General features: G+C 48.0%; 1 protein-coding gene and 1 pseudogene across 2 annotated transcripts in view; one reads left to right on the forward strand and one right to left on the reverse strand.

Annotated features, from left to right (window-relative positions):
• Positions 1-24,820, reverse strand: LOC144496923 (class I histocompatibility antigen, F10 alpha chain-like; annotated as a pseudogene). Its single transcript, XR_013498468.1, has 7 exons — positions 24,672-24,820; positions 23,931-24,191; positions 23,326-23,598; positions 22,234-22,497; positions 17,649-17,753; positions 17,129-17,161; positions 1-4,334 (listed from the first exon to the last, which is right to left on the reverse strand). The product of XR_013498468.1 is annotated as a class I histocompatibility antigen, F10 alpha chain-like (transcript).
• The window catches only part of LOC144497682 (uncharacterized), a 273,548-nt gene that overhangs the window by 81,352 nt on the left and 166,977 nt on the right, over positions 1-25,219 (forward strand). The window lies entirely within an intron of this gene.

Below are 25,219 nucleotides of genomic sequence, written 5' to 3' on the forward strand. Positions count from 1 at the left end.
ATATTCCCAACAGCTATAAGTATTTGGAAACTTATCTGCAGATACCAATTTGATACAAAGGATCCAATAGTTCAAAGATGTTTATTATTTCCCGAGACTGGATCCACCACAGTTCGCGTACCGCCGCAACAGGTCCACAGCAGACACCATCTCCCGGGCCCTGCACTCAATCCTGGAACACTTCGATAACAAATACACCTATATCAGACTCCTATTTATTGACAATAGCTCAGCCTTCAACACCATTATTCCTACGAAACTCATCTCCAAACTCCATGGTCTGGGCCTCAGTTCCTACGACTTGATCCTGAACTTCCGAACCCAGAGACCACAATCAGTAAGGATAGGCAACAACACCTCCTCCACAATCAACCTCAAAACCGGTGTCCCACAAGGCTGTGTCCTTGGCCCCCTTCCCCTCCAACTCGATTTTCAAGTTTGCTGACGATACCACCGTAGTGGGTCAGATCTCAAACAATGATGAGACAGAGGTCAGGAATGAGATAGAGAATCTGGTGAACTGGTGCAGCAACAATAATCTCTCCCTCAATGTCAACAACATGAAGGAGATTGTCATCGACTTCAGGAAGCGTAAAGGAGAACATGCCCTTGTCTACATCAACAGGGACAATGTAGAATGGGTTGAGGGCTTCAGGTTTTTAGGTATCCAGGTCACCAACAACCTGTCTTAATCCCCCCCATGCCAATAATATCGTGTAGAAAGCCCACCATCATCTCTGCTTTCTCAGAAGTCTAAGGAAATTTGGCATGTCAGCTATAACTCTCAGCAACTTTTATAGATGCACCATAGAAAGCATTCTTTCTGGCTGTACCACAGCTCGGTATGGTTCCTGCTCTGTCCAAGACAGCAGGAGTGAATGCAGCCCAATCCATCACGCAAACCAGCCTCCCATGCATTGACTCTGTCTACACTTCCTGCTGCCTTAACAAAGCAGCCAGCATAATTAAGGGCCCCACGCACCCCGGACATTCTCTCTTCCTTCTTCATCCATCGGGAAAAAGATACAAAAGTCTGAGGTCATGCACCAACCAACAGAAGAACAGCTTCTTTCCTGCTGCCAGCAGGCTTTTGAATGGACCTATCTTGCACTAAGTTGATCTTTCTCGACACCCTAGTTATGACTGTAACAGTACATTCTACACTCTCTTGTTTCCTTCGCCACGAACGGTATGCTTTGTCTGTATAGCGCGCAAGAAACAATACTTTGCATTGTATGTAAATACATGTGACAATAATAAATCAAATCAAATCAGAGTGCCTGGGAATGTGAGACCTGACATAAACACACTAACCAATGACTCGCAGACATTAAGCAAACATAAAGAAAGGGCAGAAGAAATTGGAATTCATGAATTTAATACATATGAATTAAAACTTTAAATGCAAAAGGAGAAACTCCCTGGGAATTAAAATACACTTTTGTTCCTTTCTCGGAATGTGAAGAAATAAACTATACATGGGGCTATCAGGATTTGAGATGATTTGGAGAATATCAGTGTAATTTAATCGTCTGCTTAAGTAATGAGATGTCACCAAAGATATGGGGGGAAGGGGGAAATCAGGATGTTGATGATCAGCCACGATCAAAATGAAAGGCAGAGCAGGCGCAAAGGGCCGAATGGCCTACTCCTGCTTTTAGTTTCGATAAGGAGCAAACATGTTCGTGTCAAAAATCAAATCCAATGTCAAGAAAAGAAAATATGACATTGGACTGTCAATATTCTCCAACGCTCATGGATGAGATTGGATGGAAACCAATGGGATGTTTGTCTGCAGAAAGTGATTGAGAATGAGATGTAGTGTTAGGAAACATATGCACTTTCTCTACTTTCTCAGAAAACTAAGGAAATTTGGCATGTCAGCTATGACTCTCACCAACTTTTACAGGTGCACCATAGAAAGCATTCTTTCTGGCTGTATCACAGCTTGGTTATGGCTCCTGCTCTGCCCAAGACTGCAAAAAGCTACACAAGGTCGTCAATGTAGCCCAATCCATCACGCAAACCAGCCTCCCATCCATTGACTCTGTCTACACTTCCTGCTGCCTTGGCAAAGCAGCCAGCATAATTAAGGACCGCATGCACCCAGGACATTCATTCTTCAACCTTCTTCCATCGAGAAAAAGATACAAAAGTCTGAGGTCACGTACCAACCAACTCAAGAACAGCTTCTTCCCTGCTGCCATCAGACTTTTGAATGTACCGACCTTGCATTAAGCTGATCTTTCTCGACACCCGAGCTATGACTGTAACACTAATTCTGCAATCTCGTTTCCTTCTCTATGAACGGTATGCTCTGTATAGCGCACAAGAAACAGTACTTTTCACTGTATGTCAATACTTGTGACAATAACAAATCAAATTAAATCAAATCACTGCGCACACACCACCAAATTAAGATAAATTGTCATGGGTGTAACCTGGTATTGGTGTATATTTTCGAGAAAGGAAAATATAGATTAGACTGGGGCTAATTTGCTAATTCACTCTCGGCGATGTTTGTGCCTTTGTCTCTGATTTTTGAAAATGAAATGATAGTTGACAGGTTGGTCATTACCAAAGGCTTTGGGACCAAGCAGTGGGGTGGAGGCAAAGAATCCACAACAAGCACCCCACCTCCTCCACCACAACCTCCCCCCTAGAAATGATGTTGGGAAACAAATGCAACTGTGATTGAATGTGTGTCATTCTGTTACGTTTTAAAATGTCCCCCACCACAGCGGTGTTATCTGTGGCATTATTTTTGTACTCAAGACTTTACAGAGGCAGGAAGTGAAAACCAAATCTCATTTATTGTAGAAATTAGAGCAATGTCAAAAATTGCAGAAACAGATTCTGGTTTGAAAAACCCAAACATCCTCACACCATCAAAATATCTCTGAGACACAGATTCCCCGATCCACAACAATTCATTCCTCCCAATCCCAGCCTGTGGGTTCAGCACAACAGCTCCTTCCCAATTTCCCCGCACCAGTGTAAACCCCGGGGATTGTCCCAGGGAGCGAACCCCCTCATTTCTAACCCACCCATCTCACAGTGAAAGCAATGAGTGAATCGGCAGTGAGTGAAATGGATTCCTAAACTCGACTCAGGGTAAACAGGGCAGATCAGAAGAGATTAAAACTTCCAGCTGCAAATAGAGCAATTCCTGATAAAACATCCCAGTTCCATTTGCAGAGTTCCATATGTAGAGCTTGAATCAGTCAGTCGCTGTCACCTCCATGAAATCATAGAACATAGAACATTACAGCGCAGTACAGGCCCTTCGGCCCTCGATGTTGCGCCGACCTGTGAAACCAATCTAAAGCCCCTCTAACCTACACTATTCCAATATCATCCATATGTTTATCCAATGACCATTTAAATGCCCTTAATGTTGGCGAGTCCACTACTGTTGCAGGCAGGGCATTCCACGTCCTTACTACTCTCTGAGTAAAGAACCTACCTCTGACATCTGTCCTATATCCATCACCTCTCAATTTAAAGCTATGTCCCCTCATGCTAGCCATCACCATCCGAGGAAAAAGGCTCTCACTGTTCACCCTATCTAATCCTCTGATCATCTTGTATGCCTCTATTAAGTCACCTCTTAACTTTCTCTCGAACGAAAACAGCCTCAAGTCCCTCAGCCTTTCCTCATAAGACTTTCCCACCATACCAGGCAACATCCTGGTAAATCTCCTCTGCACCCTTTCCAATGCTTCCACATCCTTCCTATAATGCAGCGACCAGAACTGTACGCAATACTCCAAGTGCGGCCGCACCAGAGTTTTGTACAGCTGCAACATGACCTCATGGCTCCGAAACTCAATCCCTCTACCAATAAAAGCTAACACACCGTACGCCTTCTTAACAACCCTATCAACCTGGGTGCCAACTTTCAGGGATCTATGCACAGGGACACCGAGATCTCTCTGCCCATCCACACTACCAAGTATCTTACCATTAGCCCAGTAATCTGTATTCCTGTTACTCATTCCAAAGTGAATCACCTCACACTTATTCGCATTAAACTCCATTTGCCACCTCTCAGCCCAGCTCCGCAGCTTATCTATGTCCCTCTGTAACCTGCAACATCCTTCCACACTGTCCACAACTCCACCGACTTTAGTGTCATCCGCAAATTTACGAACCCATCCTTCTACGCCCTCATCCAGGTCATTAATAAAAATGACAAACAGCAGTGGCCCCAAAACAGATCCTTGCAGGACACCACTAGCAACTGATTTCTTCCTTCCCGATTCTCTCATCCACTCCTGCCGCTGAGCTCGGGGACTGGTGTCCCTGGATTAGAAACCGGACACTGGAGAACACTGGGGATGAGAAAGAAATACATCATTATAGAGTGAGGCAAACCCAGCCGAGCTGGAACACCCCCCAACAAAACCCATCAGATCCACCCAACTCCTACAAACACCAGCAGCAAAGGCTGTCCTACCCATAATGGGGTAGGTCCACTAGTGCTGGCAAGAAGAATCAGTAAACCTCCAAGGATGTTCCATAAATACACGAAGAGAAAAGGATAAGGAAAGAGTGGGGCCTTTTGGTTTGGTGAATTAGCCATGGGAAATGCACGGGGTTACGGGGTAGGCAGCAGAGGGAGTTGTGGGTTGGCGGGGGTGGCAGTGGGCCAGGATAAGACACTCAGTTGGAGAGTCAGTGCAAACCTGATGGGCCGAATCAGTAGGGATTGCACTGCACTGTAGGGGTTCAATGATTCCAAGGAGGTTTGATAAGGGCAGTTCAGGGGAAGTGGTAATCATGCAATTTAATAATGCTTTAAACAATATATAAGATAAGGTCCCACACGACAGGTTGGTCAAAAAAGTAAAATTTCCTTGGCACCCAAGTGATCACTGACAAATCAGACCCCAAATTAACTCAGTGGCAGGAAGCAAAGGGTTAAAGGGTTCATTGTGACGAGAATCATGTTCCCAGTGGGGGGTCCATAGGGCCCAGAACTCACTCCCTCGCTTTTTGTAGTTGATCTGAATGATATGGATATAAATGTAGGGGGAATGATAAAGAAGTTTACAGATGTAGAAATATTGTCCGTGTGGGTGACAGTGAGGAGGAAAGCTTCAGACTGCAGCAAGTTAGAGATGGTCTGGGCAGTTGGGAAGAACAGTTGGAAAATGGAATTCAATCCGGCACATTGTGAGGTGATGGATTTCAGGAGGATTAACAAGGCAAAGGGAATCCCCAATAAATGGGAGGCAAATGAATCATGTGGAGGAACAGAGGGACCCAGGAGTGTATGTCCCCAGATTGGGAAAGATGCCAGGACAGGTCACTAACATGTTTAGGAAGGTATATAACATGTTCTCCATTGTTATTCATGGCACAGAGCAGAGTGGCTTTGTTAGAACTGCAAACAACACCAGATAGACGACAGCTGATGCATTGCAAACAGTCTGGTCAGCACATTACACAAAAGATGTGATTGTATTGGAGAGAATGCAGAGGAGATTGTTTAATGTGGACAGGGCTGGAGAATGTTCACTGTGAGGAAAGAGCGGATAGGCTGGAATAGGATTCTGTAGAATAGAGGAGGCCGAGGGGAGATTTAATTGGGGTGGATATAATTATGAGGAGCCATGGTAAATAGAGATAACACATTTACCTTAGCAGAGGATCAAAAACCAGGGCCATAGATTTAAAGTAATTGGGAGAACGATCAGCGGGAAATGAGGAAAGAGTTTTTCACCCAGAGGGTGGGAGGGACCCGGGACTCACTGTCTGAAAGGATGGTAGAGGCAGAAACTCTCACCACATTGAATCAATTCTTGGATGTCGAGTTGAAGAGCTGTGATCGACAGAGCTGCAGACCGAGTACAGGAAGGTGAGATTAGGCTGGAGAGCTCTTCATTAACAGGCAGGGACATGATGAGCTGAATGAACCATAGAAAATTACAGCTCAGAAACAGGCCTTTTGGCCCTTCTTGTCTGTACCAAACCATTTTTTGCCGAGTCCCACTGTCCTGCACTAGGACCATATCCCTCCACACCCCTCTCATCCATGAACCCATCCAAGTTTTTCTTAAATGTTAAAAGCATTTACCACTTTATCGGGCAGCTCATTCCACACTCCCACCACTCTCTGCGTGAAGAAGCCCCCCCTAATATTCCCTTTAAACTTTTCTCCTTTCACCCTTAACCCATGCCCTCTGGTTTTTTTCTCCCCTCGCCTCAGCGAAAAAAGCCTGCTTGCATTCACTCTATCTTTACCCATCAAAATCTTATACACCTCTATCAAATCTCCCCTCAATCTTCTGCGCTCCAGGGAATAAAGTCCCAACCTATTCAATCTCTCTCTGTAACTCAGCTTCTCAAGTCCTGGCAACATCCTTGTGAACCTTCTCTGCACTCTTTCAACCTTATTTACATCCTTCCTGTAACGAGGTGACCAAAACTGTACACAATACTCCAAATTCGGCCTCACCAATGCCTTAGATAACCTTACCATAACACTCCCACTTTTATACTCGATACTCCGATTTATAAAGGCCAATGTACCAAAGGCACTCTTTACGACCCTATCCACCTGTGACGTCACTTTTAGGGAATTCTGTACCTGTATTCCCAGGTCCCTCTGTTCAACTGCACTCTTCAGAGTCCTACCATTTACCCTGTACGTTCTACTTTGGTTTGTCCTTCCAATGTGCAATATCTCACACTTGTCTGCGTTAAATTCCATTTGCCATATTTTAGCCCATTTTTCTAGTTGGTCCAAATCCCTTGCAAGCTTTGAAAACCTTCCTCACTGTCCACTACACCTCCAATCTTTGTATCATCAGCAAACTTGCTGATCCAATTTACCACATTATCATCCAGATCATTGATATAGATGACAAACAACAATGGACCCAACACTGATCCCTGCGGCACATCACTAGTCACAGGCCTCCACTCAGAGAAGCAATCCTCCACAACCACTCTCTGGCTTCTTCCATTGAGCCAGTGTCTAATCCAATTTACTACCCCCCCCTATGTATACCTAGCGACTGAACCTTCCTAACTAACATCCCATGAGGGACCTTGTCAAAGGCCTTGCTGAAATCCAGGTAGACAACATCCACCGCCTTCCCTTCATCCACTTTCCTGGTAACCTCCTCGAAAAACTCTAATAAATTGGTCAAATATGACCTACCACGCACAAAGCCACGTTGACTCTCCCTAATAGGTCCCTGTCTATCCAAATATCTGTAGATCCTATCCCTTATCACACCTTCCAATAACTTGCCCACCACCGACGTCAAACTTACTGGCCTATAATTTCCCGGATTTCTTTTGGAACCTTTTTTAAACAACGGAACAACATGAGCCACCCTCCAATCATCTGGCACCTCTCCCGTGAATACTGACATTTTAAATATGTCTGCCAGGGCCCCTGCAAATTCAACACTAGCTTCCCTCAAGGTCCGTGGGAATACCCTGTCTGGTCCTGGGGATTTATCCACGCTGATTTGCCTCAAGACAGCGAGCACCTCCTCCCCTTTAATCTGTAAAGGTTCCATGACCTCCCTACCTGTTTGCCCTATTTCCGTAGACTCCATGCCCGTTTCCTCAGTAAATACGGATGCAAAAATACCATTTAGTATCTCCCCCATCTCTTTTGGTTCCATACACAGTCGACCACTCTGGTCTTCAAGAGGACCAATTTTATCCCTCACTATCCTTTTGCTCCTAACATACCTATAGAAGCTCTTTGAATTTTCCTTCACTCTGTCTGCCAAAGCAACCCCATGTCTTCTTTTGGCCCTCCTGATTTCCCTCTTAAGTAGCTTCTTGCACTTTTTATACTCCTCGAGCATTTGATCTGTTCCTTGCTGCCTGTACATTTCATGCAACTCTCTCTTCCTCTTAATCAGTGTTACAATCTCCCTCGAGAACCAAGGTTCCTTATTCCTATTTAGTTTGCCTTTAATCCTGACAGGAACATACAAACTCTGCACTCTCAAACTTGCTGTCAAACATAAATTTTATATCATTCAACTTTCCACCCACACAACACCAGCTAAACCCAACAGACCCCCAAACACCAGCTAAACCCATCAGACCCCCAAACACCAGCTAAACCCATCAGACCCCGAAACACCAGCAAAACCCATCAGATCCCCAACATCAGCTAAACCCATCCGATCCCCAAATACCAGCAAAACCCATCAGACCCCCAAACCCCATCAGACCCCCAAACACCAGCAAAACCCATCAGACCCCCAAACACCCGCTAAACCCATCAGACCCCCAGACACCAGCTAAACTCATCAGAACCCCAAACACCCGCGAAACCCATCAGAACCCCAAACACCCACTAAACCCATCAGACCCCCAAACACCAGCAGAGCCCATCAGACCCCAAACACCAGCTAATCCAACAGACCCCCAAACACCAGCTAAACCCATCAGACCTCTAAACACCAGCTAAACTCCTGACTTCTACTCCACACCCCAAACATTCAGCAAATGATCAGACTCATCACAAAACACGATTGATGTTAAATCCTGTGGGAATGACAAACCCCAGTGGCCAACTTCAGGGAAAACTCTGGGAATTCTGACTTCCTTAAGGAAATTGAGCAGCTTAGCGGAGGCTGTCCAGGGTGAGATGTTTCCGGATGTCTCGACACCTCAACACCCACAATGTCTCCACCCTCAGACTGTACAGGAGCAGCCGTCTCCAGAAGAACATAAGAACATAAGAAATAGGAGCAGGAGGAGGCCATCTGGCCCTTCGAGCCTGCCCCGCCATTCAACAAGATTATGGCTGATCTGAAGCGAATCAGTTCCACTTACCCGCCTGCTCCCCATATCCCCTAATTCCCTTATCGATCAGAAAACTATCTACCCGTGATTTAAACATATTCAACGAGGAAGCCTCCACCACTTCAATGGGCAGAGAATTCCAGAGATTCACTACCCTCTGAGCGAAGAAGTTCCCCCTCAACTCTGTTCTGAACCGGCCCCCCCTTATTTTGAGGCTGTGCCCTCTAGTTCTGGTTTCCCTTCTAAGTGGAAAGAATCTCTCCACCTCTACCCTATCCAGCCCCTTCATTATCTTATATGTCTCTATAAGATCACCCCTCATCCTTCTAAACTCCAACGAGTACAGACCCAATCTGTTTAATCTCTCCTCATATGCCACACCCCTCATCTCCGGTATCAACCTGGTGAACCTTCTCTGCACTCCCTCCAAGGCCAATATATCCTTTCGCAAATAAGGGGACCAAAACTGCACACAGTACTCCAGTTGCGGCCTCACCAGTGCCTTGTACAGTTGCAGCAAGACCTCCCTGCTTTTATATTCTATCCCCCTCGCGATAAAGGCCAACATTCCATTCGCCTTCTTGATCACCTGCTGCACCTGAAGACTGAGTTTTTGCGATTCGTGCACAAGGACCCCCAGGTCCCTCTGCACAGTCGCACAATGTAATTTTTCTCCATTTAAATAATATTCCAAGTTACTATTATTTCTTCCAAAGTGGATAACCTCACATTTGCTAACGTTATATTCCATCTGCCAGATCCTCGCCCACTCGCTCAGCCTATCCAAATCTCTCTGCAGACTTTCCGCGTCCTCCACGCAATTCGCTTTCCCACTCACCTTCGTGTCATCAGCAAACTTGAATACCCTACATTCAGTCCCCTCCTCCAGATCATCTATGTAAATGGTAAACAATTGAGGCCCCAGCACCGATCCCTGCGGCACGCCACTGGTCACCAACTGCCAACCAGAAAAGCACCCATTTATCCCAACTCTCTGCTTCCTGTTAGATAGCCAATCCCCAATCCACGCCAACACCTTACCCCTAACTCCGTGTACCCCAATCTTCTGCAGCAACCTTTTGTGAGGCACCTTATCGAACGCCTTCTGGAAATCTAAAAACACCACATCCACCAGTTCCCCTCTGTCAACTGCACTAGTGACATCTTCATAAAAGTCCAGTAGATTCGTCAAACACGACTTTCCCTTCATGAATCCATGCTGCGTCTGCTTGATCGAACCATTCTTATTCAGGTGCTCTGTTATTTCCTCTTTAATAATGGACTCTCGCATCTTCCCAACTACGGACGTTAAGCTAACCGGCCTGTAGTTACCCGCCTTTTGTCTACTTCCTTTTTTAAACAGCGGCGTAACAGTAGCTGTTTTCCAGTCAGCCGGCACTACCCCAGAGTCCAGCGAATTTTAATAAATTACTACTAACGCATCTGCTATTACCTCAGCCATTCCTTTCAGTACCCTGGGATACTGGGATGCATTCCATCCAAGCCCGGGGACTTGTCTACCTTCAGTCCTATTAGTCTACCAAGCACCACCTCCTTAGTAACAGTAATTGTATTAAGGACCTCCCCTCCCACCAACTCTCGATCTCTAATATTCGGCAAACTATTTGTGTCTTCCACCGTGAAGACCGACACAAAGAACTTATTTATAGTCTCAGCCATTTCCTCGTTTTCCACTATTAAATCCCCCCTCTCATCTTCCAAGGGTCCAACATTCACTCGAGCCACTCTATTCCTTTTTATATACTTGTAAAAACTTTTACTATCATTTTTTATATTTTGAGCTAGTTTAGTTTCATAATCTATCTTTCCTTTCTTAATCGCTTTCTTAGTCGTTCTTTGTTTTTCTTTAAAGCTTTCCCAATCCACTAATTCTCCACTATTTTTGGCCACTCTGTACGCATCTGATTTTATTTTAATACTCTCCTTTATTTCCTTCGTTATCCACGTCCGGTTATCCTTCTTCTTACAGTCCTTCTTTATCACCGGAATATATTTTTGCTGAGTACTTAAAAAAATCTCCATAAAAATCCTCCACTGTTCCTCAGCTGTCCTACCTACCAGTCTGCTCGCCCAGTCTACATTAGCCAATTCCACCCTCATCCTATCGTACTCCCCTCTGTTCAAGCAGAGGACACTGGTTTGGGACCCTACTTTCTCACCCTCCATCTGTATCAGAAATTCCACCATATTATGATCACTCATCCCAAGAGGATCCTTCACAAGAAGATCCTTAATCCTACCTGTCTCATTGCACAGAACCAGATCCAACATAGCTCGCTCTCTCATACGTTCTGTAACATACTGTTCAATGAAACAATCCCGACAGCATTCCAAGAACTCTTCCTCAAGCCCTCCACGTCCAATTTGAGTCGACCAATCAATATGTAGGTTAAAATCCCCCATGATTATTGCCGTTCCACTTTTGCACGCATCCATTATTTGCTTGTTTATAGCCCTCCCCACCTCTAAGTTATTATTTGGGGGCCTATAGACCACGCCTACCAGTGTCTTTCTCCCCCTACTATTCCTTATCTCCACCCACAACGATTCCACGTTTTGCTCCTTAGAGCCTATGTCGTCTCTCACTACCGTCCTGATATTATCCTTTATTAACAAAGCTACCCCACCTCCTTTTTCTACGTGTCTATCCTTCCTAAATGCCTGATAACCCTGTATATTCAGTTCCCAGTCTCGGTCACCCTGCAACCACGTTTCTGTGATGGACACTAGATCATATTCATTTGTATGGATTTGTGCCATCAACTCATTTACTTTGTTTCGAATGCTTCGTGCATTCAGGCAAAGTGTCTTCATGCCAGCCTTTATCTGGACCTGGTTTGTTGAAGTGCTACTAACATCTCCCAAGCCCTCTCCTCCTTTAGCTAGTTGTTTATTCACTATACTCCTGGCATTAGAGTAGACACCTCTCAATCCTATGGTCTTGACCTCTCCCCTTCTCTGTTCCCAGTCCACCTGCCCTCTTGCACTGCCTATAACCCTGTTTGCGAGCTACCTCCCTCACTCTCAGTCACGTCGCTTTGATCCCCTCACCCCAACCTATCGAGTTTAAACTCTCCCCAGTAGCCTTAGCCAACCTTCCTGCCAGGATATTGGTCCCCCTGGGATTCAAGTGCCACCCGTTTTTAGTATACAGGTCACACCTGCCCCTAAAGATGTTGCCTGGTATGGAGGGGCTTGGTTATGAGGAGAGATTGGGGAAACTGGGGTTGTTCTCCTTGGAAAGACGGAGGATGAGGGGAGACTTAATAGAGGTGTATAAAATTATGAAAGGCATAGATAGGGTGAACGGTGGGAAGCTTTTCCCCGGGTCGGTGGTGACGTTCACGAGGGGTCATAGGTTCAAGGTGAAGGGGGGGAGGTTTAACACAGATATCAGAAGGACATATTTTACACAGAGGGTCGTGGGGGCCTGGAATGTGTTGCCGGGCAAGGTGGTGGAGGCGGACACACTGGGAACGTTTAAGACTTATCTAGACAGCTATATGAACGGAGTGGGAATGGAGGGATACAAAAGAGTGGTCTAGTTTGGACCAGGGAGCGGCGCGGGCTAATTGTTCTTTGTTTCTCGTTTCAAGGCTTCATTCTATGATCATCTTGCTGGTGCCAGTACAGAGCGAGACTGCGGATAGTTGGGAACCTGTCTCGGGGGCAGGGAATTCAGATGGTGTTCGTAGAGCAGAAGTGGAAATGAATAGGGTTGGGAAGCATTTTCCGATCAGGGCCAGTGTGATCTCCTGGACTCGTTTCGATCGCCTCAGGGGGTCGGAGAGGAATTTCCCAGATTTATTTTCCCCATATTGGCCCTGGGGTTTTCACTCTGAGTTTTCACCTCTCCCTGGAGATCACATGGTCTGGAATGGGGGGGTGGGGGTGAGTTAATAGGTTGTGATGAACAAAGCATCGTAGCTGTGAGGGACAGCTCAGTGGATAGGATATTAGGATGTAGATAGGCTGGAAAATTGGGCGGGGATCCTGGATTCAGGATTCAATCCTGGACCGGGGAGCGGCGCGGGCTTGGAGGGCCGAAGGGCCTGTTCCTGTGCTGTATTGTTCTTTGTTCTTTGTAAAGAGGTCCCAATGGTCCAGGAACCTGAATCCCTGCCCCCTGCACCATTCCCTCAGCCACACATTCATCCTCCACCTCACTCCATTCCTTTCCTCACCTTCCCGTGGCACAGGCAGCAATCCCGAGATTACTACCTTTGCTTTCCTCCTTCTCAGCTGTCTCCCTAATTCCCAATACTCTTTTTTCATGTTCCCTTCCCCCTTCTTACCCACATCAGCGGTACCAATATGTACCGCTACCTCCGGCTCCTCTCCCTCCCACCTCAGGATTTCTGGGACTCGCCCAGCGACATCCTGGATCCCAGCCCCAGGGAGGCAGACCACCATGCGAGACTCCCGCCTTCCTCTGCAAAATCGCCTGTCCGTCCCCCTGACTGTCGAGTCCCCAATTAATACCGCCTTCCTCTTCCTTTCCTTAGCCCTCTGAGTTACAGGGCCGGACTCCACCCCGGAGACTGCTGCCACTGCTGCTTCCCCCAGAAGGCCAGTCTCAAAGCTCAGTGTTGGATTGGATGAGCTGCTCTTTAGTGACGAAACAGCGAGAGACAGACACTGAGCTCACATCCCACCCACCAGATTCTACAGCTAAATCCAGTGGGAATATCCCTGCTGGAAGGATCAGTTCCCAATATTTATCAACACAGTTCACACCTCAGGAATGCGTGGAGGATCTGGATGAGGAATTCCCACCATCAGAAGCTGTTAAAGGAAGGAGAGGCATTAAAAACTGTTCATTTTCACACAGTAAGAAGTCTCACAACACCAGGTTAAAGTCCAACAGGTTTATTTGGTAGCAAATACCATAAGCTTTCAGAGCACAGCTCCTTCATCAGATGGAGTGGATATCTGTTCTCCAACAGTGCACAGACACAGAAATCAAGTTACAGAATACTGATTAGAATGCAAATCTCTACAGCCAGCCAGGTCTTAAAGGTACAGATTATGTGGGTGGAGGGAGCATTCAACACAGGTTAAAGAGATGTGTACTGTCTCCAGACAGAACAGCTAGTGAGATTCTGCAAGATCAAGGGGAAAGCGGTGGGGGTTCCTGATGATGTGACATAAATCCAACATCCCGGTTTAGGCCGTCCTCATGTGTGCGGAACTTGGCTATCAGTTTCTGCTCAGCGACTCTGCGCTGTCGTGTGTCGTGAAGGCCGCCTTGGAGAACGCTTACCTGAAGATCGAAGGCTGAATGCCCGTGACTGCTGAAGTGCTCCCCCACAGGAAGAGAACAGTTTTGCCTGGTGATTGTCGAGCGGTGTTCATTCATCCGTTGTCGTAGCGTCTGCATGGTTTCCCCAATGTACCATGCCTCGGGACATCCTTTCCTGCAGCGTATCAGGTAGACAACGTTGGCCGAGTTGCAAGAGTATGTACCGTGTACCTGGTAGATGGTGTTCTCACGTGAGATGATGGCATCCGTGTCGATGATCCGGCACGTCCTTGCAGAGGTTGCTGTGGCAGGGTTGTGTGGTGTCGTGGTCACTGTTCTCCTGAAGGCTGGGTAGTTTGCTGCGGACAATGGTCTGTTTGAGGTTGTGCGGTTGTTTGAAGGCAAGAAGTGGGGGTGTGGGGATGGCCTTGGCGAGATGTTCGTCTTCATCAATGACATGCTGAAGGCTCCGGAGGAGATGCCGTAGCTTCTCCGCTCCGGGGAAGTACTGGACGACGAAGGGTACTCTGTCCACCGTGTCCCATGTTTGTCTTCGGAGGAGGTCGGTGCGGTTTTTGGCTGTGGCGCATCGGAACTGTTGATCGATGAGTCGAGCACCATATCCTGTTCTTATGAGGGCATCTTTCAGCGTCTGGAGGTGTCTGTTGCGATCCTCCTCATCCGAGCAGATCCTGTGTATTCGGGGGGCTTGTCCGTACGGGATGGCTTCTTTTAGGTGTTTAGGGTGGAAGCTGGAGAAGTGGAGCATCATGAGGTTATCCGTGGGCTTGCGGTACAGTGAGGTGCTGAGGTGACCGTCCTTAATGGAGATGCGTGTGTCCAAGAATGCAGTCCAGTTGTGAACAACGAGGAACACTACAGACAGTTACCCACAGATCCGACCAAAGAACACACCCGTCAACTCAACACTCTGATCAAAACCTTTGATCCGACCTTCAGAGCACCCTCCGTGCTCTCATCCCACGTACTCCACGCGTTGGAGATCTCTACTGCCCCCCAAAAATACACAAGGCAAACACACCCGGCCGTCCCATCGTTTCAGGAAATGGGAACCTGTGCGAGAACCTCTCCGGCTATGTCGAGGGCATCTTGAAACCCATTGGACTAAGAACCCCCAGCTTTTGTCGCGACACTACAAACTTCCTACAGAAACTCAACACACATGGAGCAGTTTAACCAGGAGCACTCCTCGTCACAATGGATGTCTCGGCACTCTACACCAGCATCCCCCACGATGAAGGCATTGCTGCAACGGCCTCAGTACTCAATGCCGTCAACTGCCAGTTTCCAGATGCAATTTTATAACTCATCCGCTTCATCCTGGACCACAATATCTTCACCTTCAACAACCAGTTCTTCATCCAGACACACGGAACAGCCATGGAACAAAATTCGCACCTCAATATGCCAACATCTTCATGCACAGGTTCGAACAAGACTTCTTCACCGCACAGGACCTTCAACCGATGCTATACACTAGATACATCGATGACATTTTCTTCCTTTGGAGTCATGGTGAGCAATCACTGAAACATCTATATGATGACATCAACAAGTTCCATCCCACCATCAGACTCACCATGGACTACTCTCCGGAATCGGTTGCATTCTTGGACACACGCATCTCCATTAAGGACGGTCACCTCAGCACCTCACTGTACCGCAAGCCCACGGATAACCTCATGATGCTCCACTTCTCCAGCTTCCACCCTAAACACGTAAAAGAAGCCATACCCTACGGACAAGCCCTCCGAATACACAGGATCTGCTCGGATGAGGAGGATCGCAACAGACACCTCCAGACGCTGAAAGATGCCCTCATAAGAACAGGATATGGCACTCGACTCATCGATCAACAGTTCCGACGCGCCACAGAGACAAACAGCACCGACCTCCTCAGAAGACAAACACGGGACACGGTGGACAGAGTACCCTTCGTCGTCCAGTACTTCCCCGGAGCGGAGAAGCTACGGCATCTCCTCCGGAGCCTTCAACATGTCATTGATGAAGACGAACATCTCGCCAAGGCCATCCCCACACCCCCACTTCTTGCCTTCAAACAACCGCACAACCTCAAACAGATCATTGTCCGCAGCAAACTACCCAGCCTTCAGGAGAACAGTGACCACGACACCACACAACCCTGCCACAGCAACCTCTGCAAGACGTGCCGGATCATCGACACGGATGCCATCATCTCACGTGAGAACACCATCCACCAGGTACACGGTACATACTCTTGCAACTCGGCCAACGTTGTCTACCTGATATGCTGCAGGAAAGGATGTCCCGAGGCATGGTACATTGGGGAAACCATGCAGACGCTACGACAACGGATGAATGAACACCGCTCGACAATCACCAGGCAAAACTGTTCTCTTCCTGTGGGGGAGCACTTCAGCAGTCACGGGCATTCAGCCTTCGATCTTCAGGTAAGCGTTCTCCAAGGCGGCCTTCACGACACACGACAGCGCAGAGTCGCTGAGCAGAAACTGATAGCCAAGTTCCGCACACATGAGGACGGCCTAAACCGGGATGTTGGATTTATGTCACATTATCAGTAACCCCCACAGCTTTCCCCCTGATCTTGCAGAATCTCACTAGCTGTTCTGTCTGGAGACAATACACATCTCTTTAACCTGTGTTGAATGCTCCCTCCACCCACATAATCTGTACCTTTAAGACCTGGCTGGTTGTAGAGATTTGCATTCTAATCAGTATTCTGTAACTTGATTTCTGTGTCTGTGCACTGTTTGAGAACAGATTTCCACTCCATCTGACGAAGGAGCTGTGTTCTGAAAGCTTATGGTATTTGCTACCAAATAAACCTGTTGGACTTTAACCTGGTGTTGTGAGACTTCTTACTGTGCTTACCCCAGTCCAACGCCGGCATCTCCACATCATTTTCACAGAGACAGAGACTGTGGATGTGATAAAGAGAGAATGAGAGAGACAAAGAGAGACACAGAGAAAGAAAGAGGTTCTCACACACATACTGACGGTGACACACAGAAATACACACACACACACACACACGGTGTTTGATGATCAGCTTACTATTTGCAGGATTGTAGTCGCTGTTCCCTCTCCCTGTAAAACATGGAATGTTCAGTGAGTGACGAGACTGAGAGAAAATCAGAGACAGAGGCTGGAACTCTCGCTCGCACTGAGCCCCGACAACACAATTCTGAACCCTCACTCCCACCACAACCCGAGACCCTCACTCCCACCCTGACCCTGGACCCTCACTCCCACCCTGACACAAGACCCTCACTCCCACCCTGACCCTGGACCCTCACTCCCACCCTGACCCGGGACCCTTACTCTGACCTGATACCCTCACAGATACCCTGAACTCCATCCGCAATCTGAGACCCTTCCCACAATTCACAGACACTCCCCCTTAATCTTGAGCCCCTTATCCTCCCTGTCCCAACTCTGGGGCTCTTCCACCCACTCTGTGACCCCCCCCCCCACACCAACCTGAGACCCACAGCCTGAGCCACCCCCACCCTGGAATACTCTCCCAGAATCCCTCCCCCCAGTGAGGAGCTGCTCTTTTCCCTCCAATTCCTACCTTTCTTGTTGTAGATGACGACAGCCACAATGATGAGAGCGATGAGCACGAGGACCCCGACCACAATCCCGACAGTAACAGCAACCTGGGAGCGAGACTTTGGTTCTGTTAGAGAGAGAATCAGAGAGACTGAGTGAATCAGGGAGAGGGAAAAGTGAGAATCAGAGAGAGAATCAGAGAGACTGAGTGAATCAGGGAGAGGGAAAAGTGAGAATCAGAGAGAGAGAATGTGAGAGAGAGAGAGAGAGAGAGAGAGGGGGCTAGCATCGAAGAATGAGTGAAGGAGTGAATGAGAGATAGAAAATGCTCAGGGAGAGAGAATGAGAGAGTGAATCAGAGAGAAAGAAAGAGAAATGTGAGAGTGAGAATGAGAGAGGAAGAAAGAGAAATGAGAGAGTGAATCAGAGAGGGAGAGAGAATCAGGAAACACAGGAAAAAGGACACAGGAACCGACCATTCGGACCATCCAGTTGATGCTGGTATTTATGTTCCACCTGAGGCTCCTCACATCTTTCCTCGTCTAATTCGACCATTTTAACTCTATTCCCCTGTCCCTCATTTGCTTGTCTATCCTCCCCTTAAACTATACTGTTCAATTCAGCCACTCCCTGTGGCAGCGAGCTCCACATTCTCATCACTCTTTGGGTGAAGAGGTTTCTCATGAATTCCCCATTGGGTTTCTTGTATTGATGGCCACTGGATATGCTCTTCCCATAAGAGGAACACTCTCGGTGTGTCCGCTCTATAAAACACATTTCATAATTTTAAAGTCTTCGATTAGATCAACCCTCAGCCTTCTGTTTTCCCGAGAGCAGAGTCCCAGCCGGTCAATCCTTTCCTGAGATTTCCACCCACTCATCTCTGGAATAATCTCTGTAAATCTTCTCCACACTCTCTCCCCTGACCCGATATCCTTTGTGTGAAATGGTGACCGGAACTGCACACGGTCTTTAAATGTGGTCTAACCAAGGTTTGGCAATAACGTCCCTGCTTTACAATTCTATTCCTCGAGAAGTAAAACCTGGTTTTCGATTGTATTTTGTTTATTGTCTAACCTGTAACTCTATGTTTACTGATTGGTGTATTTGTACATCAAGATCCCTTTCTTCCTCAACCCTCCCTATTCATCGTTAACTGAAAAATACCTCACGTTTATCTGTGCTGAACTTTATTCACCAACTATTTGCTGAAGTTTATTCACGTCCTATTAATTTAATACATTTCTCCTCAAAATCAAATAATTCCCCCAATTTGGTGTTATCTGCAAATTAAGAAATGGTGTTTTTGATTCCAATATCCAAGTTATGGAGTGTAAGTTGTGAACAGCAGTGATCCCAACACTGATCCTTGTGGAATGATGGAGGAACCCAGCACATCAGTGCAAAAGATAAAGCCGAAGTATTCGCAGCAATCTCCAGCCTGAAGTGCCGAGTGGATGATCCATCTCGGCCTCCTCCAGTGGTCCCCAGCATCTCAGATACCAGTCTCCAGATCATTCGATTCATTTCACGTGATATCAAGAAACGGTTGGAGGCACTGGATACTGCAAAGGCAATGGGCCCTGATAACATTCCACCAATAGTACTGAAGACTTGTGCTCCAGAACTTGCTGATCCCCAAGCCAAGCTCTTCCAGTACAGTTACAACACTGGCATCTACGCAACAATGTGGAAAATTGCCCAGGTTATGCCCTGCACACAAAAAGCAGGGCAAATCCAACCCGGCCAATTAACGCCCAATCAGTCTACTATCGATCACCAGTAAAGTGATGGAAGGGGTCATCGACAGTGCTGTCATGCAGCACCTGCTCAGCGACGCCCAGTTTAGGTTTCGCCAGGGTCACTCAGCTCCTGACCTCATTGCAGCCTTGGTTCAAACATGGACAAAAGAGCTGAGTTCCAGAGGTGAGGTGAGAGTGACAACCCTTGACATCAAGGCCATATTTGACCGAGTGTGGATCAAGGAGCCCGAGCAAAACTGGAATCAGTGGGGGCAAACTCTCTGCTGGTTGGAGTCAGACCTGGTACATAGGAAGATGGTTGTGGTTGTGGAGGGTCAGTCACCTCAGCTCCACGACATCTCTGCAGGAGTCCCTCAGGGTAGTGTCCTCGGCCCAACAATCTTCAGCTGCTTCATCAATGACCTTCCCTCCATCATAAGGTCGGAAGTGGGGATATTCGCCGATGATTGCACAATGTTCAGCACCATTCATGACTCCTCAGATACTGAAGCAGTCCATGTTCAAATGCAACAAGATCTGGACAATATCCAGGCTTGGGCTGACAAATGGCAAATAACATTCGCGCCACACAAATTACAGGCAATGACCATCACCAATAAGAGACACTCTAACCACCGCCCCTTAACATTCAGTGGTGTAACCATCACTGAATCCCCCATTGTCAACATCCTTGGGGTTACCATTGACCAGAAACTCAACTGGACTCACCACATAAACACAGTGGCTGCAAGACAGGTCAGAGGCCAGGAATACTGTGTCAAGTAACTCACCTCCTGACTCCCCAGAGCCTATCCACCATCTACAAGGCACAAGTCAGGAGTGTGATGGAATACTCCCCTCTTGCCTGGATGGGTGCAGCTCCAACAACACTCAAGAAGCTCAACACCATCCAGGACAAAGCAGCCCGCTTGATTGGCACCACATCTATAAATATTCAATCCGTCTCCCACCGGTGCTCAGTAGCAGCAGTGTGTACTATCTACAAGATGCACTGCAGCAATTCACTGAAGATCCTGAGACAGCATCTTCCAAACACACGATCACTTCCATCTAGAAGGACAAGGGCAGCAGATAAATGGGAAGATCACCACCTGCAAGTTCTCCTCCAAGCCACTCACCATCCTGACTTGCAAATCTATCACCATTCCTTCGAGGTCACTGGGTCAAAATCCTAGAATTCCCTCCCTAACAGCATTGTCACCACCACCTTCTCAAGGGCAACTAGGGATGGACAATAAATGCTGGTCAGCCAGCGACACCCATGTCCCACGAATGAATAAAAAAAAACAGTTTCCACTTTCTGTCACTCCGAATAACTCCCTTTACTCACACTCTCTGCTTTCTGTCCCAAAGTCAGTGAGTGATCCATTCTGTCACTCATCCCCTAACTCCACATGCTTTCACCTTGTCAATCAGTCCATCACGAACCCCCTTTTCTATTACATTTGAAAAATTATATGATATTATATCTATTACATTACCATTGTCTATTCCCTTTGTTACATCCTCAAAAAATCCACTGAGTGGAGTAAAGCAAGATTTTCCATTTCAAAATCCATGCTGAATATTCATTGTTATAGTATTTGATTCTAGATTTTCAGGAATTGTCTCCAATAGAAGGAATTCCATTATTTTTTTGAATATTGATCTTAATCTGACATGAAGTAAACTCCCAGGATGCACTGGGTCCTGTCCTACTGTAATATTTGATTTATTGTCACATGTATTGGTATACAGTGAAAAGTATTGTTTCTTGGATATACTGGGCCCTGTCTATCCTCTAATATCCCAGGCACACCATACCCTACCTCCTGTAATATCCCAGGCACACTGGGCCCTACCTCCTGTAACATCCGATGATACCCTGGGTCATCGCATCAGTCATATCCCAGGATACACCTGGCCCTGTCTACCTTCAAATATCCCAGGCACACGGTGCCCCACTTCCTGTAATATCCCAGGATACATCAGGCCCCATAAGGCTGCAATATCCCAGGATACACTGGGATTTGTTTGATTAAAATATCCCAGGATACACTGCATTCGGTATTACTGCAATATCCCAGTACACACTAGGTCCTGTCAGGCTGCAATATCCAAGATAGACTGGGCCCCACCATACTGTAATATCCCACGATACACCAGGTCCTGTTATACTGTAATATCCCAGGATACACAAACATCATTCACACTTTAATATAACAGGATACTCTGGGCTCTATCGCACTGTAATCCCAGGATACACTGCAACCCGTGCGACAATAATATCCCAAAATGCACTGGGTCTTGTCGTACAATAATATCTCTGGACACACTGGGCTCTGTCATACTCTAATATCCCAATTAAACCAGGCCCTTGTGGACAGTAACATCCGAGGATACACTTGGCCTTGTCCCTACTGTAATATCCCAGGATACACTGGGCCCTGACCAACTAAAGGATCTCATGATACACAGCGCCCTGTCCCACTGTAATGTCCAATAACGCAGTGGGTCCTGTACTCCCAGTTACTTCCCAGGATGCACTGGGCCCGGTCATGCTGTAATATCCCAAGGTGCACCGGGCCTTATCCATCCTGCAATATCCCACAAGACACTGGATCCTGTTGCACTGTAATACAGCAGGATACAGTGGGGGATGTTTCATGTCAAATCCATGGACACACAATTATTTCCCTCGAATGGTGGTGCCATGATATATAACACATTGAAGGTTAATATTTATTTCCCTCTCTCTCTATCCTGGGCCTCAGGCTGTCCTGGGCTGACAGCTCAGCACTGACCCTCCCTCCTGTGATCCTGGTCTGAGGCTGGGTCCTCTCTAACAGTGAGAAACAGTCTCACCGTAAATCACCACCAGTGTCTCCTTCATCCCGCTGTGTTCCACCCGACAGGAATACTCGGCCTGGTCCTCTGGATCAAACTCTACCCATTTCCGGATCTGGTAGGTGCTATCGTGATTGGGTAAGATCCCACTGGACAGAGTCTCATCAATCATCACTCCGTTTCTCCACAGATTCACCTCGATGGTTTCAGGGTAAAACCCGGTGACGGCACAGGACAGCCGGTTAGAATCACCCAGACGGGTAAAGGACACGACGGGGGCAACTGAGAGAGAAAGAAAGAGGAGTCAGTCCAGGAACCTCGAGATAGAGAGTCCTGGCATCACCCCCTTCACCGACTCTCACTCCCCCCTTACTCACCGACTCTCAGTCTCCCCTCACTCACCGACTCTCACTCCACCCTCACTCACCGACTCTCAGTCCCCCCTCACTCTCCGACTCTGACTCCGGTCTAACTCTCCGACTCTCACTCCCCCCTCACTCACCGACTCACTCCCCCGTCACTCTCCGACTCTGACTCCGGTCTAACTCTCCGACTCTCACTCCACCCCCCCCCCACTCACTGACTCTCACTCCCCCCCTCACTCACCGACTCTCACTCCCCCCTCACTCACCGACTCTCACTCCCCCCTCACTCACCGACTCTCAGTCCCCCCTCACTCTCCGACTCTGACTCCGGTCTAACTCTCCGACTCTCACTCCCCCCTCACTCACCGACTCACTCCCCCGTCACTCTCCGACTCTGACTCCGGTCTGACTCTCCGACTCTCACTCCACCCCCCCCCCACTCACTGACTCTCACTCCCCCCCTCACTCACCGACTCTCACTCCCCCCTCACTCACCGACTCTCACTCCCCCCTCACTCACCGACTCTCACTCCCCCCTCACTCACCGACTCTCAGTCCCCCCTCACTCTCCGACTCTGACTCCGGTCTAACTCTCCGACTCTCACTCCCCCCTCACTCACCGACTCACTCCCCCCTCACTCACCGACTCTTACTCCCCCCTCACTCACCGACTCTCACTCCCCCCCTCACTCACCGACTCTCACTCCCCCCCTCACTCCCGACTCTCATTACCCCCCTCACTCACCGACTCTCAATTCTCTCTGTCCGTACTCCAGGTATTTCCTCAGCCACGCGATACACTCCACCTCCAGCTAATGTTTCCATCGCTGAATGTTGCCAGTCAGCCGGTCCCGCCTGTTTTTGATGCTCTCTCCCCATGTGACCGGGGTCACCCACACCATGTGATCCTTGTTGAAGCTGAGAAAATCATGTACGTCCCACCCATACTGGTTGAATCCACTCGTGGTACCATCATCCCTCAGGTCACAGCCAATCATCAGCTGGTAGATGTGGATCCCTGTGGATCAGAAACACAAAGAGCCAATCAGAGACAGTCCCAATGGGCGATCCCACCTGCACAACTAATCAAAACCAGTCTCACTGGGCGATCTCATCCTACCAGCCAATCAACGTCAACTACACTGACGTCCCCCCACCCCCTCCACTCACACACAGCCAATCAGAGCCAGTCTCCCTGGAAACAATCCCTCCACACATTCACAGCCAATCACATTTCCTGTCACATCTCCAATCGCAGCCAATCAGCCTCTGGCTCCCAGTCCCTAATCCACTCTGGGTTTCTCCTCATTCCCACCTGGATCCCCGGGTGCTGGGAGAGTGAGCACTCACCTCCTGTCTGGTTGGTGTGGGACATGTAGATCGGAATATTTGCTTTAAATCCCATCTCCCGTTCCTGTGCGAGCATCTTCTTCCGCTCCCAGGCTTCCCGACCCTCGCTCTCCACCATCCACTGCTCCCGGGAGATCAGCTCCCTCCGATCGCTGTCGGACACAACAAACTGGACACCGTCCACAGAACCGACACCCACAAACTCCGGAAAACTCGGGGTCGAAGTCATTCCCGTGAAGAAATACCGGAGAGAGTGAGAGCCTGGAATAGAGAGAGAGAGAATTCAGGATATACACCCTAAAAACACCAACACCCTGACACACACACACACACAGAGATCAGGGCATGAACCCCAAAACACTGATTCCAAACCAAGAGCAAGACCTCCACCCAGCCTGGCATTGCCCCTCTCACACCCCATCATTCACTGACCCAGGGTTAATGCCCCAGTACCCAGCCTGGCATTGCCCCTCTCACACCCCATCACTCACTGACCCAGGGTTAATGGCCCAGTACCCAGCCTGGCATTGCCCCTCTCACACCCCATCACTCACTGACCCAGGGTTAATGCCCCAGTACCCAGTCTGACATTGCCCCTCTCACACCCCATCACTCACTGACCCAGGGTTAATGCCCCAGTACCCAGCCTGGCATTGCCCCTCTCACACCCCATCACTCTGACCCAGGGTTAATGCCCCAGTACCCAGCCAGGCATTGCCCCTCTCACACCCCATCACTCACCTGCAGACACCTCTCCACACAGAAGGACCAGCTCTATCAATCCAATCATTGCTGCTTCCCTCATGTTGGGGGAAACATTTGGAGGAAACTCTTTTTCAAAGAAAGGCCATTTTCTCAACTCACTCCTTCTGTCTTTTCCTGTTCACACTGAGCCTCAATCTGATTGGACACAAAATAGGACTGAACCAATCAGAGTAAAGAGATTCAGTGAGTCATCAGTCTCCGGCAGAATAGACACAAACAGGGTGAGAAACTGCCTCAATGTTGAGAACTGTCCAATCAGGTAAACTCTGGGGGATAAAAACCCCTTTCATTTAACCCCATAGAACCAAAGAAAATTACAGCTCAGAAACAGGCCTTTTGGCCCTTCTAATTACAGCTCAGAAACAGGCCTTTTGGCCCTTCTTTTATTATTCTGGTGATCGGAACCCTCTCCAAGACCAATCTCCCCTTCCTGAGGTGCGGTGTCCAGAACTGAACACAGTTACTCCAGACAGGCTCTGAACAAAGACTCTGTGAAACTGAAGCTTCACTTCCATCACTTTGTC

The sequence above is a fragment of the Mustelus asterias genome, chromosome 8 (genome assembly GCF_964213995.1).
Source record: "Mustelus asterias chromosome 8, sMusAst1.hap1.1, whole genome shotgun sequence".
NCBI classification, from domain to species: Eukaryota; Metazoa; Chordata; class Chondrichthyes; order Carcharhiniformes; family Triakidae; genus Mustelus; species Mustelus asterias.